Source organism: Erpetoichthys calabaricus, chromosome 4 (assembly GCF_900747795.2).
Source record: "Erpetoichthys calabaricus chromosome 4, fErpCal1.3, whole genome shotgun sequence".
Lineage (NCBI taxonomy): Eukaryota > Metazoa > Chordata > Cladistia > Polypteriformes > Polypteridae > Erpetoichthys > Erpetoichthys calabaricus.
The window spans coordinates 198,298,471-198,311,397 of NC_041397.2; positions in this window are offsets into that span (position 1 = coordinate 198,298,471).

Sequence of the window (12,927 nt, forward strand, 5' to 3'; positions counted from 1 at the left end):
TTAATATCCACCACCAGTCCATGAAAATTCAAATTTAACATAACATTTCCTTGCCTTTACTGACAGTTTTCACATTGTTTCCAGTTTTAAAGTTTTGAAGATGGTCTTGACATTGCAGGCATCTGATGCTGATGTACCAATACATTCTTCTCAAGAACACTTGCATTTTCAAAATTATTTTCTATTTGCAGGTTTCAAGCATTGTTTCTAGCCAGTGACCCACAAGTAAAAGTTGAAGAAACACAGAACAGACGTTTTGTTACTTATCAACTGCACTTCACGTTCACTTGTAATCTATTGTATAGTCCTGCTATAAATGTAAGTGTACTTTCCACACATGTGTAAATATACACTCAAACAGAACTTATCACAGAATAGCCGTCAGCTGTGTTGTTAGCTATGGCACCAAGCGTGCAATGTCGAAACCCCACACTTTGAGACAACATGTGTGTGTTATGTGTTGCCCAGTAGATGGCACCCACTTCTCTCCTTCTGCACTTTAAAATAACTACTGATACCCACGTCCGACGCTTCAATTGTGCAAACAGAAAGTTGAATATAAAGGTAAAGGTGCAAATTGATTTAGTTAATTAGAACAAAATAAGTGATATGGTGGTTTCAACATACCATACCATTGTTTAAACCCATTTAATCTTGATCTGGGTTGTGGGGGGCTGGAGCCTATCACAGTAAGAATACAAGGCAGGAACAATCACTAGATAGGGTGCCAGCCTATCACAGAGTAAACACAATCATACACATACTAGGTCTAAAATTAACTTTGACAATCCATCTAAGTTAAACATAGCAATTTTAGTCTTTGCATTTGCACTATTGGCGGCACGGTGGCGCAGTGGGTAGCGCTGCTGCCTCGCAGTTGGGAGACCTGGGGACCCGGGTTCGCTTCCCGGGTCCTCCCTGCGTGGAGTTTGCATGTTCTCCCCGTGTCTGCGTGGGTTTCCTCCGGGCGCTCCAGTTTCCTCCCACAGTCCAAAGACATGCAGGTTAGGTGGATTGGCGATTCTAAATTGGCCCTAGTGTGTGCTTGGTGTGTGGGTGTGTTTGTGTGTGTCCTGCGGTGGGTTGGCACCCTGCCCGGGATTGTTTCCTGCCTTGTGCCCTGTGTTGGCTGGGATTGGCTCCAGCAGACCCCCGTGACCCTGTGTTCGGATTCAGCGGGTTGGAAAATGGATGGATGGATGGATTTGCACTATTACAAAACACTGAGGACTGCATTATACAGTATTATGGTCACTTGACCCTAGTAGTTCAATCACCTCTACACCCCCAACTCTATCCTGATTATTACAAAATACTAAATCCTAATAAGCTTCAACCTGAGTTGGTGCTTTAACATACTGTGATAAAAAACAGTGACTGATTAATCCTAAAAACTCCTACTTCTGTACTCCACCATTTGCATGGTAATCCCAGTTAATATTTGGATAATTAAAGTCCCCATGAATATAATGTCCCCCTGTAAACTTGCCTTTTTAATATTACTAAAAAGATGTGTGTTGAAATTACTGTCTGCATTGGGTGGTCTATTACACACTCTTAAAATAAGGCCTCTTGTCCTAATGCTTTACAGGTGAAGCCACATATCCTCACTAAGATGGGGCTCATCGTCGAACTGAAGAGGACTTGCATTTAGATTTTGTTTGACATAAACATCAACCCCACCTCCTTTTCTGTTCTGTCTATCCTTCCTAAAAATGAGTATCCCTCATTGTTATACTCATCCCCATCTTTGTTATTTAGCCACGTTTCCTTTATTGCTATAATATCATAATTATGCTCTGCTACATGCAACTCCAACTCACTTGCCTTATTTTTGATACTTCTAGCATTAAGCCAAGCTATTTTTAATGTATTACTCCTCCTACATTAAAACATTGGATTAGAATTCACATTACTATACATTTTTATTTCTACACTGTTTTTTGTTCCTCCATGTATAGTTCTAAACCTGGCATGTCCCAAACTCCATGCCACCCCCGCCCCCCCCAGTTTAAACAATCCTTGACTAACTTACACATACACCTCCCCAATACATTGGTGCACCTCCAGTTCAGATGTAACTTGTCATGACAGAACAGGTCCCAACTGTTGCAAAAGGAGTCCCAATGCCACAAAAACCTAGACCCTTCTACCCTGCACCAAGATTTGTGCCACACGTGGCACTGGCAGAACTTCAGAGAAGACTACCTAACAACACTATGGGCGGAGTGGTGGCTCTGAGGCTAGGGATCTGCATTGGCAATTGGAAGATTGCCAGTTCAGATCCCGTAAATGCCAAAAGGGGCTCTGCTCTGTTGGGCCCTTGAGCAAGGCCTTTAACCTGCAATTGCTGAGTGCTTTGAGTAGTGAGAAAAGCACTATATAAATGCAAAGAATTTTTTTTTTTTTTGCCAGTTCTGCTCCTCAGCCTGATATCTAACTCTTTGAATTTGGATTGCAGAACTGACAGACTACCCTTATGTATACAATTTGTTCCAACATGGACAATGACAACTGGATCCACCTCCGCTCTGGCCAAGAGTCAATCATCCCTTCAAGGGAGGTCTCCCACCTGTGCACCTGGAAGGCAACACACTGTGAATCTCTACAGCAAACCTGTGCTTCAATCCCCCTAATTATTGAGTCCCCAAGTATCACTACCTCTCTCTTTCTGGGAACTGGTTTTGAGGTGGCCTATAGGGGCTCCTCATCCCTGTCTACCACCTCAGAATCATCCGAGACACTGTCCATCTCTGCAAGGACCTGAAAATGATTTGACACTTCTAATTCTGGGGTTGATGCCCCTGAACAGAGTTTGCACCCATTACTTTACGCCGTGTGACCGTGACCCACCTATCTCTACCGGTCTGATCTGGAATCTCCTTCTGTACCATCTTAGAGGTGCACACTACCTCTGTAAAGGACACCTGGGCCAGGTCCGCCAATTCTCTACTACAACACTCCTCCTCCAGTACAGCGATCCTGAGCTTGAGGTGCTGAATTAGCTGGCATATCCTGCAGATGTAGCCCTCATAGACATCTGGCTCCTCAAGCCATCATCTAAAAAGTCCAATATCCAGCAGGACTTGCATTGCTCCGGCCTCATTGTTTAAAGTTGATTCAGGATTACTAAAACTGACTTAACTTTTTTTTTTAATTAAAATTAAATTATTTAACTTAAATGGTAAAACTAAAAGACTTAAGCCATAGAAATTAGATTATAGAACTGCTACTGCTATTTTACACCTTCTGCCCCATTAAACTCCTGTAATATTCTCCCTTTCAACTACCTACTGTTTGTACTTCTATGAGGTTAACTTTACCTGTCTTTGTCCGTTTTGCTAATTTTGCACACCTCTTACTTAAAATGCTCTCCACTCACACTGTTTGCATTTCCCGTATTAATGAACCCTTACGTTGTCACTCCACTGTTTTACTTCCAAATCGCTAAGAACTGTTTAATCTAAAATAAATAAATAAAACTTGCTTAGTGAGTACCTGCTGCTGGTTAATTTCTTACTATTTTACATGCTCCTACAGCCCCTTGTGCCTGATCGGCATCTTAATACTGGTTGCTTACATAATAATAATAATAATAATAATAATAATACATTTTATTTATATAACGCCTTTCCCATGCTCAAGGCACTTACAGAATATAAGAAAGAATGGCAGGGTATACAGTATATAGCGTTGTACAAACCAGATAAATAAATAAAGAAGATTACGACAGTGAATTCGGAGAAAAAGCCTAACAGACAACATAATTGATGGTCTAGCACACACACATACAGGATACATGAGCATCTTGACAGAGAGGTAAACTGAGAGAAGGGTAATAAAGTCAAGTATAGTTATAAGCCTTCCTGAACAGATGAGTTTTGAGTTGTTTTTTAAAAGAATTCATGGAGTCAGCTGACCTGATTAATTTTGGTAGGTCATTCCAGAGTCTGGGCGCTATACAGCTGAAGGCCCTGTCACCCATGGAGTGTAGATTAGTGTGGGGCACAACAAGACTGCCAGAATCAGAGGACCTTAGTGGGCGGGCAGGCACATAGTGATGGAGAAGGTCACTGATGTAGTTTGGTACAAGGTTCTTTAAGGCTTTGTAGGTTATTAGTAGGATTTTATATTCGATTCTGTAAGACACAGGGAGCCAGTGAAGGCGGAGCAGGATGGGTGTGATGTGCTCGCTGCTGCTGGTTCGAGTAAGGACTCTTACAGCTGAGTTTCGAATAAGCTGGAACTGTGATATAAGATTAGAAGGGGCACCTGCCAGTAGGGAATTACAATAATCGATGCGATTAAAAGCATGGACAAGTTTCCCAGCATTAGAGAAGGAGAGGAAGGAGCAAACACGGGATATGTTACGGAGGTGAAAGTAAGAAAGTTTCTTAATGTGATTTATGTGGGCGGAATAAGAGAGGGAGGAATCAAAAATGACACCAAGATTCTTTGCAGTAGAAGCAGGTCTGATGAGATCACCGCCAAGATGAACTGGGAAGGAGCTCATTTTATTAAGTTGCATTTTAGTCCCAATTTGCAGGAGTTCAGTTTTGTTGCAATTTAATTTTAAAGAGTTCTGCTCCCTCCAGGTTTTAATTTCACTAAGGCAGGTTGTGAGCTGAGAAAGCTCTGATGAAGTTCCACTTTTAACATTAGCGTTGAGTATCATCTGCATAAAAATGATAACCCAGTCCATAGCTACGTATAATATGGCCAAGGGGAAGCATGTAAATACAGAAGAGAAGAGGGCCGAGGACAGAGCCCTGAGGAACTCCTTGTGTGACTGGCGCTGAGCTAGATCTGCTTTTGCCAAGATTAACAAACTCTTACCTATCAGTCAGATAGGACTTGAACCACTGGAGGGCAGTGCCAGAGATACCCAGCATGTTCTCCATTCTGGACAGTAGAATGTCATGTCTTACAGTGTCAAATGCTGCACTGAGGTCTAATAGAATTAATATGCTGGTTTGTCCAGAGTATGCTGCCATAAGCAAATCATTGGTTACCCGTAGCAGAGCAGTTTCACAGCTGTGCCGCTCCCTGAAACCAGACTGAAAGTGTTCCATCAAGTTATTAGCGGTTAAGTAATTGGTGAGTTGGGAAGCTACAACACGCTCAAGAAGTTTTGACAGGAAGGGAAAGTGGGAAATAGGCCGGAAATTGTTAAGATTGTCAGCATCAAGACCAGACTTTTTTAACATTGGGGTTACAGAAGCAATTTTAAAAGTGAGCAGTACAAACCCAGTGTCGAGGGATGAGTTTATTATTGTTGTAACAGTCAGGATTATGGCATGAAGGCAGGATTTAAGTAGTGTGCTGGGGATGGGGTCCAGTACACAAGTAGTCGGCTTTATTTTACAAAGCAGGTTATTAACAAACGCAGATGTGACTGGTGAGAACTTAGAGAAGGAGCTGGATGGAGTGGGAAAACAGGGAGAGATATAAACAGATGATGTATTTATGTTAGTTGAATTATTTAGATCTTTAATTTTGTTACGGAAAAAGTGGAGGAATTCCTCACAGACTTCAGTAGAAGAGGTAGTTGGGCCAGATGCGGGTTCAAGTAGTTTATTAACTACAGAGAACAAAACCCTTGGGTTATCATGGCCACATTCTATTATTCTACCATAGTGGGTGTTCTTGGCAGAACTTAGTGCTTCTCTGTAAGCTCTTTGGTGGTCAGAGAAAGCCTGGATGTGCACGGTGAGGCCAGTCTTACGTGACATTCTCTCAAGGTGTCGGCCAGCTGCTTTCTACTTACACACCGCTGAGCCTTCCCCTTTATTGCTTTAAAGTCAGCCGTGATCATTTTTTTTTTAAACTAAGGAATCGCTGTTTCAGTTGCTTGTTAAGTATATATTGCAATGACATGGTTATTTACTTACAGATGCCAATATCAATTATTGCTGCTTTCCGCCCTGCCTCTTCAATGCTAATTCTAATACAAATACAGGAACAAGTATGCGTACAAGTAAATTTTCCAAGCACACATCCAAACACCCAGCTGCTTTTGCTCCTGTGCAGGCAAAAAAAGCAAAAAACCCTTCTAAAGGGAAAGAAAGCTTTAAAAATTCCCGCATGGATCCTTAACGGCAACCAAAACCCAAAATTATAGGAGCAAAATGTATTTTTAATTATCTCACACCACAGAAAGTATGAAAACTCTCAGTACCCTCTCTCAATTGCAATGTTGACATCAGCACGTCTCAGCCTCTCAGCGTCAGGTTTGTGGATAATCTCATTTTATAGATGAGAACATCTATGGAATGTGGTAGTCCTGGATTGACCTAAGGCGTTCATTGGAGAGAAGGAAAGGTATGATGTGTTGGATACAATCTCAATGGCTGTATTTTAATTGTGGAAAAAGTAGAATAAACTCACAGTGGGGAGGTGGTAGCCAATAATTTGTGCACACCATAAATTTTTGCAAACTTCTGTCCGCAGCAGAGAAAGTCATACTAAACTGATGGGAGAAGATTAACACCATTTTAGTAAAGATACTTTGAAAAACTATCATAGCTTCGTCTGACACCTTGTACTTTATTAACTGATTCAGAAAGAACAGCCTTCCCTGTTTATAACAGAATTGTTGACCATCAATGGTGGAATGATAATTGAGGTCACAGCAGGCATCTTGCAGTCTATGGCATCAACACAGTCTGATGAAGTTTCCTACATTTTACGTATATTATCCCTTATAAAAATTTAAAGACTTTCAGCCCCCTGTTTGTATTTTAAAAAAGTACATCACATCACGGTCCAACCAACAAGGTATGTTCCACTTGAACATACAGTATATACATTTATTTGTCAGACACCTTTATCCAAGGTGACTTACAAACATTTTTAATACAATTGGTTACATTTCTTTTGGTTTTCCAATTGGAGCACAGGCTGGTCAAGTGCCTTGCTCATGGTCACAGAGGTGTCAGTAGCAGAATTTGAACCCACAACCTCAGGGTTTGAAGCCTTAACCAGTACACCACATTGCCTATATCCAGAATATATTGTCACACACATGCAAGTAGGAGGCAGCTAAAGGGCTTGAGTAACTGTTAATACTACATCAGACCAGGGGGAGGCGGGGTGTGCTGACTGCCTCTCTCAGTCTCTTACATACCATTCCCGGGAAATCCAGTCAGGATCCAGCGCCTCTGATGATGTCACTTCTGGTTCCGGCATAGATGACATCATTTCCTTTTCTAGCCCTTAAAACCGCCATCTTACCTCCACTTAATCAGTTCTGTTGTGGACTCTGTACTATGCACATCGTTCTACTAAAAAATCAACTTTTGCAGCCAGGAAAACAATATACGGGTGGCTGCCCCAAATCTTTATGATGTCTTGGTCTAATTCTTATCAAAATACACAAATGTATGTATATATTGTGGACGACCGGTGCGCATACAGCCGTTCTAACCTGGCACAGACAGAGACATAAATTGCCACACGACACACATTTATTTACAGACAGGTTTCTTCTTTGCTCCCCAAAGTACAGTACAGTACATCCAGCACCACAACACAGTCCTTTCTTCAGCTGCCAATTCCCAGTCCTTCCTCCTCCACCCCTCCCTGGCAAGCTTCATCCTTCTTCCTCCCGACTCTGGCTCCCCAAATGGAGTGAGGCAGCTCATTTTATGATGGCCCTGGGAGTGTTCCAGATGGCTCATTAATCAGACCAGGAATCACTCCCAGGTGTGAGGGAGAGCCCAATGTAGGGTTCTGCAGCTCACCCTGGCAGCCCCCATGGAACCCAACAGGGCTGTGCCAAACTTTAAGCCCCAGTATACCCTGCCCAGGAGAGCTACCCTCTAGCATTCCAGGGAAGGTATTGTCCTGTCAATGCTCATTGCCCTGGTCCTTCCATGCGGTTGGCGTCCTGGCCAAGTAATGGCCGTAGCTGCCCGTCACAAAATATATATATCTTTGATAAGCCTCAGGAATTGTGCAGTCTCTAATACAGCTTCTGTTTGCATCTTTGTATGTGGGCAGAACTTTCAACAAATAAGCATGATTACAGTGCACTAACAGAAGCACAGTAAGGTCCAAATCAAAACACAGATTTACTGGGCACCCTGCAATTATAAAGTCTCAGAGACAGTAAGTGTATTTTACAAGCATTTCTTTTTTCACTTATGACTAAATCTGAAGTTTAAACTCAGAATTTGAGGGCCTTAGCTGCATGAAGTCTTAATCTGTGACTGATGGCCAACTACATTTACTTTACTTAGTATAAACCCTAAACTAATTAGGTCATCAGTATTGTTATCTATGTTCTCTGCTTCTCATAATACATGACTTTTTTCATTAGTTTGCAAAGATTTACCACTAGTTTTCCTGTTTTGCCCCTGCTGTGGCAAATTTAAACTTAATGTTTGGTATTTCTATTCGGTTTTTTTTTCCCTTACTATCATCATGTTATAACATGCCGGCTAAATCGAGGTATGTAATAAGCCACTGAAATGAGAGGGGACGTTGCTGCTAATGCTGTCATCTACTACTTTTGCCACAGTGCTGAGAAGCTGTCCAGTGAAGGCATTTAATCCCAACCTTTCCCGTCCAGTTGCCATAAAATCCCAGGTGCCCTGGAAGAAGGAATCATTACTGGCTAGGGCAACTAATTGGATGGAGCTCTGATAGTGACTGCATCTTGTTTTTTTTTAGATCCACGCTGAAGGAACACACACCAACAAGCATTACTTTGTTTTCTTTTTTTTTTCTGCTGTTTCCACTAAATAAAAGGGACAACCTGGTTGGTGGCCCAAAATTTCCTTGCTGCATTCAGGGCTATTACTCCCGCACCTGGCCAAAACACTCCCACTCAAACTAGATCAAATAAGTATTTTTGGATGTAGTAAAAATTTCAAATATATAGATGAAATCCGAAACTCTTTAAAAACAGCACTATCAACTTTGTCACAATGTTGCACTTCTTTCTATTAACCAAGTGTTTCTTAAACTAAATCTCAGGTCATGGACATATCTGTGCTAGCTTTTCACATAACTGTGATGAAAAATTGCAAAGTTCATCCCAGTGTTAATTCTGTGTTGAATGATATGCTGTCCGCCTACTATTCACTGTGGCAGAATGTGAAACAACACCGTTGACATATCAAAGAGATATTTTGTTTCTGTGGCACTAAAATATAGGTATTCCCCACCTCCCATCTCACAACTTATTATATAATCTGACAGACAAAGACTGACAATAAACACATGTATACGAAAGAGTGAGAGAGAGAAATGACAAGTAAGCTTGTCAGGGAAGAGACTGCAGTGTTGCACTGAAATGTAGAAATGAAAATTAACAAGTGCGGGACAAGAATGTGACTATTTTCAGGGTGTTATGTAGAGTGAGTGAATTGGGTGTGTATCTCTCTCTCTCTATAAATATATTAAAGAAAACAAAAAAATACTTTTTATTATTTTGCTATTGTTATTTGTCTCTTTATGATTCTTCTGTCATTATGACAATAATCTTTACCTTGGGTTCCAGTATGGTATTGATTTTTGAATTTAGGTCTTCAGATAAATAGTTTAACAAACCTTGTATTTTCTCATCCTTCAGGTGTAAACCTGAAACTATGAAAACCTCACAAACAGACAAAGAAAGAAAGAGTTGCTCCACAGGTTATGGTTGCTACACTCGAGCACACTTTAATAATAAGAAGACAAATAATACAATAATAAACAAATAAATAATACAAGAATAAACTGTTTCATGTAATCACAACTGTAAATCTACTTTGGCCCACCCATGTATTCTTATCATAATTAAAAATTCTGAAAAATCAAAGCAGTTTACAGACATAAGAAAAAGTTTGGGAACCCCTCTTAATTCTTTGGATTTTTGTTTATCATTGGCTGAGCTTTCAAAGTAGCAACTTCCTTTTAATATATGACATGCCTTATGGAAACAGTAGTATTTCAGCAGTGACATTAAGTTTATTGGATTAACAGAAAATATGCAATGTGCATCTTAACAAAATTAGACAGGTGCATAAATTTGGACACCCCAACAGAGACATTACATCAATACTTAGTTGAGCCTCCTTTTGCAAATATAACAGCCTGTAGACGCCTCCTATAACCTTTGATGAGTGTCTGCATTCTGGACGGAGGTAATTTTTCACCATTCTTCTATACAAAATCTCTCCAGTTCAATTTGATGGCTGCCGAGCATGGACAGCCTGCTTCAAATCATCCCATAGATTTTCGATGATATTCAAGTCAGGGGACTGTGACAGTCATTCAAGAACATTGTACTTCTCCCTCTGCATGAATGCCGTTGTAGATTTCGAACTATTTTGGGTCATTGTCTTGTTGGAATATCCAACCCCTGCGTAACTTCAACTTTGTGACTGATGCTTGAAAATTATCCTGAAGAATCTGTTGATATTGGATTGAATTCATCTGACCCTCGACTTTAACAAGGGCCCCAGTCCCTGAACTAGCCACACAGCCACAAAGCATGATGGAACCTCCACCAAATTTGACAGTAGGTAGCAGGTGTTTTACTTGGAATGCGGTGTTCTTCTTCTGCCATGCAAAGCGCGTTTTGTTATGACCAAATAACTCAATTTTTGTCTCATCAGTCCAAAGCACTTTGTTTCAAAATTAATCTGGCTTGTCTAAATAAGCATTTGCAAACAACAAGCAACTCTGTTTGTGGTGTGAGTGCAGAAAGGGCTTCTTTCTCATCACCCTGCCATACAGATGTTCTTTGTGCAAATTGCGCTGAATTGTAGAACGATGTACAGATTACACCATCTGCAGCAAGATGTTCTTGCAGGTCTTTGGAGGTGATCTGTGGGTTGTCTGGAACTATTCTCACAATCCTGCGCATATGCCACTCCTGTATTTTTCTTGGCATTCCAGACCTGGGGTTAACAGCAACTGTGCCTGTGGCCTTCCATTTCTTGATTACATTTCTTAGAATTGAAACTGACACTTTAAACCTCTGAGATAGCTTTTTGTAGCCTTCCCCTAAACCATGATACTGAACAATCTTTGTTTTCAGATCTTTTGAGAGTTTCTTTGAGGATCCCATGCTGTCACTCTTCAGAGGAGAGTCAAAGCGAAGCACAACTTGCAATTGACCACCTTAAATACATTTTCTCACGATTGGACACACCATTCTATGAAGTTCAAGGCTTAACGAGCTAATCCAACCAATTGGGTGTTACAAGTAATCAGTATTAGTATCAGTATCAGTATTATCAGTATCATGCTCTATTGTTGGCATGGAGCTGGACAGTTTAACATCTGTGGCAGAGCGAAGGGCACTCAGCAGGCTCCTATCAATTATGGAGAATCCACTGCATCCACTTAATAGTATCATCTCCAGACAGAAGAGCAGCTTCAGCGACAGACTGCTGTCACTGTCCTGCTCCACAGACAGATTGAGGAGATCGTTCCTCCCCCAAACTATGCGACTCTTTAATTCCATCCGGGGGGGTAAACGTTAACATTTAACATTATACATAGTTATTGTCTGTTTTTCACCTGCATTATTATCATTCTTTAATTTAATATTATTTATTGTATCAGTATGCTGCTGCTGAAGAATGTGAATTTCCCATTGGGATTAATAAAGTATCTATCTATCTATCTATTAAGCAGTTACATACATTCAAATCAGCAAAATTACAAGGGTACCCAAATTTTTGCACAGCCAGTTTTTCACATTTGATTTAATTTCATACAACTAAATACTGCTTTACTAAAAATCTTTGTTCGGAAAACACCCCAGTACACAGATGTTCTTAGGAAATGAAAGACATACCACAGTTATCTTTTTGTTGAAAGTAAATTATTATACAGGCTGAGAGGGGTTCCCAAACTTTTTCATATGACTGTGCATCTGCTTTGGAGGCCTAACTTGAAAAGTACACTGCAACTTGTTTTCTTTTTTTTTTTAATTTAGGGAATCCAATGCCGTTCATTATTTTTAAGCATGGTGAGATATCACTATACACAATCTTTACGAGTGTCTAAAATGAACAAAATGTTGCTTGGTACTGTTAGCCGCTACTAATTCCAGTTGGTTCAGTTGGCTAGCCTGGCGGCCCATCCAGTGCTGGTTACCGTCTGAGGCACCCTGAGTCCGCTCTATCCTCTTCGATGTATGTTGTACTGTTATAAGTGGATTTTGAATATCAACAATTATTTGTATGTGTTAAGTCTTCCACCTAGTGGAATTTCAAAGATAAAGCACAACGTGAGAAATGTTATCATGAAAGATCTCGTGAATTAACTTCCAGTCACTAAAAAATCTTTATTAGATTGTGTCGAAATCCTGAATTTTTGTATAAAACATTCTCAGTTTAGTCGCGTGTATTTAAAACGATTCAAATGCATATAAGCACACAAATAAGTATAATTAAAAATAAAACTCCCGTCACGCACGGCTGTGTGCTTAAACGTACGCTAGCAGAGAAACTCCACCTTCGCCGCGACTCTGCTCACGCTAAAGCGGGTTTGTAAAATGGATGAATATACTTAACAAATATTTACATGCTAATTAATCAACGTCATCGCTATAAAATTATGTTCGTCTACTATATTACCTTCTACAGCTGAATTTTAAGGCCGAGTCAGAACAAACAATAGCTGCTTCCTACTCCCTTATCGTCGTTTGTGGGTGTTGTAGTTCTTTTCCAATCGCTTCATTGTTAGAAAACACGTGCTAGTACTATAGAAAAGACTACAAGTACCGGCAGTCTCGCGGAGCAGTTCGTGATTCATGCTTCTAAGTACAGTCATCGCTAATCACAGACGTCAAAAAAAAAAAAAAAAAAAAAAAGCGCTACTCATTCCCTTAATGAAGCAAGTAAAACTCTAATTTAAGTTAGCATTAACTGAATGGTAAAAAACGTATACCCGAATCTTTTATAAACTAACACAATCCATAATGTG